Genomic DNA, 6,000 nt, shown 5'->3' with positions numbered 1-6,000 from the left:
TCTAGGCTGCACTGTTTATTATGGGGGTTTGAGTTTAGGATTCTATGTGGCATAAGCCCATGCCTTGGACAAACAGAAGTGAGAAAGAATTTCTCTAGTCTCTAAATATAATAGATATACAGTCTTAATGAATCTAAAGTAATTTGCTAACTATTTTGATTCTTCAGAGAGAGCGACTAATAACAATCTAAAAGATACATCCTGCTGTGATCTATTTCTGCTTTATTGACTATGCCAAAGCCTTTGACTGTGTGGATCAGAATAAACTGTGGAAAATTCTGATGGAGATGGGAATACCAGACCACCTGACCTGCCTCTTGAGAAACCTGTATGCAGGTCAGGGAGCAACAGTTAGAACTGGACATGGACCAACAGACTGGTTCCAAATAGGAAAAGGAGTACGTCAAGGCTGTATATTGTCACCCTGCTTATTTAACTTATATGCAGAGTACATCACGAGAAACACTGGGCTGGAGGAAGCACAAGCTGGAATCAAGATTGCCAGGAGAAATATCAACAATCTCAGATATGCAGATGACACCACCCTTATGGCAGAGAGTGAAGAAGAACTAAAGAGCCTCTTGATGAAAGTGAAAGAGGAGAGTGAAAAAGTTGGCTTAAAGCTCAACATTCAGAAAACTAAGATCATAGCATCCAGTCCCATCACTTCATGGCAAATAGATGGGGAAACATTGGAAACAGTGGCTGACTTTATTTGTTTTTGGCTCCAAAATCACTGCAGATGGTGATCACAGCCATGAAATTAAAAGACACTTACTCCTTGGAAGGAAAGTTATGACCAACCTAGACAGCATATCAAAAAGCAGAGACATTACTTTGCCAACAAAGGTCCATTTGGTCAAGGCTATGGTTTTTCCAGTGGTCATATATGGATGTGAGTTGGACTATAAAAAAAACTGAGCACTGAAGAATTGATGCTTTTGAACTGTGGTGTTGGAGAAGACACTTGAGAGTCCCTTGGACTGCAAGGAGATCCAACCAGTCCATCCTAAAGGAGATCAGTCCTGAGTGTTCATTGGAAGGACTGATGTTGAAGCTGAAACTCCAATACTCTGGCCACCTGATGCAAAGACCTGACTCATTGGAAAAGACCCTGATGCTGGGAAAGATTGAGGGCGGGAGGAGAAGGGGATGACAGAGGATGAGATGATTGGATGCATCACCAACTCAATGGACATGAGTTTGAGTAGACTCCAGGAGTTGGTGATGGATAGGGAGGCCTGGCGTGCTGCGGTTCATGGGGTCGCAAAGAGTCGGACACGACTGAGCGACCGAACTGAACTGATCATTTCTTTATTGCCAATGGCCATTTCACTGAGGGGTGGAGGTGAGTGGATGATGAAGGAATTTCCTGCTTAGACTTGCTGGGGGAGTAGGACCTAACAACTAGAGAAGAAAGAGGTCTGTAGGACTAGAGAACAGAGGGGCACTTAAGCCCTATTCTTGAAGGCATTGCTGAGGGAGGGTATAGAGTATGGGGACAAGACCTCAGGAAGGAAATGACTGTATATTCGGCCTAGGCAGAGGGGACCATCTACAGCCACAAAGAGTTTTCCTGTCTCCATAATACCTCAAAAGGAGCAGCAAAGGACTCTGGAATGTGTGGGGTCATGTGGCCAGGCAGAAAGACCTGTAGTGATGACCAAGTTGATTGGTTCCTTTTCCCCATCCTACGTAAGACCCAAGAAGTGGGCCACCACCCTAGGAGGATTCCAGAAACAGCTGAGGTTAAGTCTTCAAGATACAAATAGAACAGGGGCTGGAAGCTAAAATGAAGTTGTTCCATAAACAATAGTTCTTGTCCTCTTGTGGATGAGCTGATATTGCACTACATAATGCTAGAATATAAAGTGTTCCACTGCTGTCTCATACCGACCAGAATTGACATTAACTTTACAAACATGTTAAGGAAGCTTGTATTTTCCACTTTAAGAGATCTCACCAAACTGTCTGAGTATCACTCAGTTCAGTTCAGTTCAGTCACTCAGTCGTGTCCAGCTCTTTGTGACCCCATGAACCATAGCATGCCAGGCCTCCCTGTCCATCACCAACTCCTGGAGTCCACCCAAATCCATGTCCATTGAGTCGGTGATGCCATACACCCATCTCATCCTCTGTCATCCCCTTCTCTTCCTGCCCTCAATCTTTCCCAGCATCAGGGTCTTTTCAAATGACTCAGCTCTTCGCATCAGGTGGCCAAAGCATTGGAGTTTCAGCTTCAAAATCAGTCCTACCAATGAACACCCAGGACTGATCTCCTTTAGGATGGACTGGTTGGATCTCCTTGCAGAATATCACTCAAGTGCTTATTAAAACAAATGTAGTTCCTAGGCTGCACCCCAAATGCACTGACCATACCAGGGTCGGGGCTTAGGGTAAACTTTTTGAAAAAGTGCCCTACATTCTTCAGATTTGTAACCAACTTGGGAATCACCAACTCTAGCTAATAATATCATTAAAAAACCATTCCATGGTGAAATCAGTCTTTATCACTCAAATCTCTTTCAGTTAACTACAGTTAATTTGGAGGATTTTATATTGAGGAAAATTTGTTACTTCCACTAAATTTACTTTAAAACCAGTAGGTATGCATAATTTAATTTTTAAAGATAACTGTTATATGGACTTCTCTGACATAAATAACTTTCTGGGCAAGAGAAAAGCTATCTGAAATACCTAAATAGAGCAGATATGCACTCCTCCTTCTTTTAACCTAACACTGACAGTGTCCCAACTGTGAGATTAGAAGGGCAGGAAAGTTGGAGCATTATCAGCAGCCCCAGCTCTTCCCACCTCTTTACTTTCAGTGCTATGGGTACAAACTGGACCACAATAATGATTTGAGGGCTACTATTGGATCAAATGTTTCTTTGGCACTAAAATATTAGCACACATACTTTAATTTTCCACCATAAATTACTAATTTAAGGTAATTCTTTCCCGTAAGAGAAAAGAAGTAGAGAGAACAGATAACCTAACATCCCTAAACTCTCAAAATTAGCATAGCATTAGAGATTCATTTTTAAACATAACTATTCAAATCATAAAGTAAAAACTAGAGTGTAAAGTAAAAACTAGAACCTAAGACTATGTTTCGGGCCAAAGTAAAGGGGTAGGTGGGTCCTGATAGGAGCGATTGCCCTGGCACAGAGTGGGAGGTCAGTGCTGGAGCTCCACGAAGCTAACACGACAGGACAGAGAGGGAAAACAGGCCGGAACCAAGTCTTTCAAAGCTTTGCCTCCAACCACAGGGCCTGAGTCATCTTATGCTTATATTTAGCATACATACAAGGTGATCTTATGCTTATATTTAGCATACATACAAGGTGCCTAGCGTAAGGAGCTTCCCAGGTGGCACTAGTGGCAAAGAATGTACCCACCAATGCAGGAGACATAGAGATGTGGGTTCAATCCCTGGATCGGGAAGATCCCCTGGAGGAGGGCATGGCAACCCACTCCAGTGTTCTTGCCAGCAGAATCCCATGGACAGAGGAGCCTGGTGGGCTACAGTCCATAGGGTTGCAAAGAGTCGGACTCGACTGAAGCAACTTAGCATGCATGCACGCACTCCCAATATAACTCTATTGAATTAAAATTAAATGGAGGAGCTCCCAGGAGAGCCTACTTCCCTGCCCTTGAGGTAAACAGAAAGTACCAGTAGTTCTAGGACTCTGTCTCTGGCTTCCAATATTCATCCAACAGGTTTCCCTAGTAGCTCAGACAGTAAAGAATCTGCTGCAATGCAGGAGACCCAGGTTCGATCTCTGGATCAGGAAGATCCCCTGGAGAAGGGAATGGCCATCCACTCCAGTATTCTTCCTGGACAGAGGAGCCTGGGGTGGGGGGGCAGAGTTTCTGGGTCACAAGGAGTTGGATATGATTCTGTGACTTAGCACATGTGTCACTCTAGTTCATGTTCACATCCTTTCATTGAGAATCCAATCTTCATCTAGACACCTGAGATACAAAGATTAAAAATGCAGTTTCTGTCCTTAGAGCAAACACTACTAAAAAAACTGCCAAAATAACCACACATGCCATGCCAGAGGGATAAACAATGCACTTTGGGTGCATAGTGAAAAACACTAAGCCAGTTGGAGATTTTGGGGAAAGTCCCCAGAGATGTCAAAAAGAGTGAATGTTGGAATTGATTTGGTAAAGAAAGGGAGAGGGCATTTTAAGAGATGGACCTATATGACACTGGAGGTGGAAATACAACACTGAATGATGTATGTGAGGAATTGCAGACTAACACGGATGACAAACACTGAGGGCTCAAGACACTGGTCATAAGAACAGAGAAGATGGATTTGAGAAAAATTTAGAAGGTGAAACCAACAGGCTTTAGCCTATCAGTGGGCTTCCCTGGTAGCTCAGCTGGTAACAGCCTGCAATGCAGGAGTCAGTTCAGTTGCTCAGTTGTGTCCAACTCTTTGCAACCCCATGGACTGCAGCACGCCAAGCTTCACTGTCCATCACCAACTCCCAGAGCTTGCTCAAACTCATGTCCATTGAGTTCGGTGATGCCATCCAACCATCTCATCCCCTGTCATCCCCTTCTTCTCCTGCCCTCAATCTTTCCCAGCATCAAGGTCTTTTCAAATGAGTCAGTTCTTCACATCAGGTGGCCAAAGTATCGGAGTTTCAGCTTCAGCATTCAGTCCTTCCAATGAATATTCAGGACTCATTTCCTTTAGGATGGACTGGTTGGATCTCCTTGCAGTCCAAGGGACTCTCAGGAGTCTTCTCCAACACCACAGTTCAAAAGCATCAATTCTTCAGTGTTCAGATTTCTTTATAGTCCAACTCTTACATTCATACATGACTACTGGAAAAACCATAGCTTTGGCTATACGGACCTTTGTCAGCAAAGTAATGTCTCTGCTTTTTAATATGCTGTCTAGGTTGGTCATAGCTTTTCTTCCAAGGAGCAACTGTCTTTTAATTTCATGGCTGCAGTCACCATCTGCAGTGATTTTGGAGCCCAAGAAAATAAAGTTTGCCACTGTTTCCACTGTCTCCCCATCTATTTGCCATGAAGTGATGGGACCAGATGCCATGATCTTAGTTTTCGAGTTCTAAGCCAACTTTTCCACTCTCCTCTTTCACTTTCATCAAGAGGCTCTTTAGTTCTTCTTCACTTTCTGCCATAAGGGTGGTGTCATCTGCAAATCTGAGGTTATTGACATTTCTCCTGGCAATCTTGATTCCAGCTGGTACTTCATCCAGCCCGGCATTTTGCATGATATGCTCCGCATATAAGTTAATAAGCAGGGTGACAATATACAACTTTGACATTCTCCTTTCCCTATTTGGAACCAGTGTGTTGTTCCATGTCCAGTTCTAACTGTTGCTTCTTGACCTGCATACAGATTTCTCAGGAGGCAGGTCAGATGATCTCGTATTCCCATCTCTGTAAGAATTTTCCACAGTTTGTTGTGATCCACACAGTCAAAGGCTTTGGTGTAGTCAATAAAGCAGAAGTAGATGTTTTTCTGGAACTCTCTTGCTTTCTTGATGATGCATCAGATGTTGTCAATTTGATCTCTGGTTCCTCTGCATTTTCTAAATCGAGCTTGAACATCTGGAAGTTCACAGTTCACATTCTGTTGAAGCCTGGCTTGGAGAATATTGGGCATTACTTTGCTAGTGTGTGAGATGAGTGCAATTGTGCAGTAGTTTGGACATTCTTTGGCATTGCCTTTCTTTGGGATTGGAATGAAAACTGACCTTTTCCAATCTTGTGGCTACTGATGAGTTTCCCAAATTTGCTGGCATATTGAGTGCAGCACTTTCACAGCATCATCTTTTAGGATTTGAAATAGCTCAACTGGAATTCCTGGAGAAGGAAATGGCAACCCACTCCAGTACTCTTGACTAGAAAATTCCGTGGACAGAGGAGCCTGATGGGCTGCTGTCCATGGAGTCACACAGAGTTGGACATGACTGAAGCGACTTAGCATGCATGCATGCACTGGA

The sequence above is a fragment of the Odocoileus virginianus genome, chromosome 1 (assembly GCF_023699985.2).
Source record: "Odocoileus virginianus isolate 20LAN1187 ecotype Illinois chromosome 1, Ovbor_1.2, whole genome shotgun sequence".
Classification (NCBI taxonomy): Eukaryota; Metazoa; Chordata; class Mammalia; order Artiodactyla; family Cervidae; genus Odocoileus; species Odocoileus virginianus.
The sequence above is the reverse complement of the archived record's forward strand: the minus strand, read 5'-3'. Positions refer to the sequence as shown.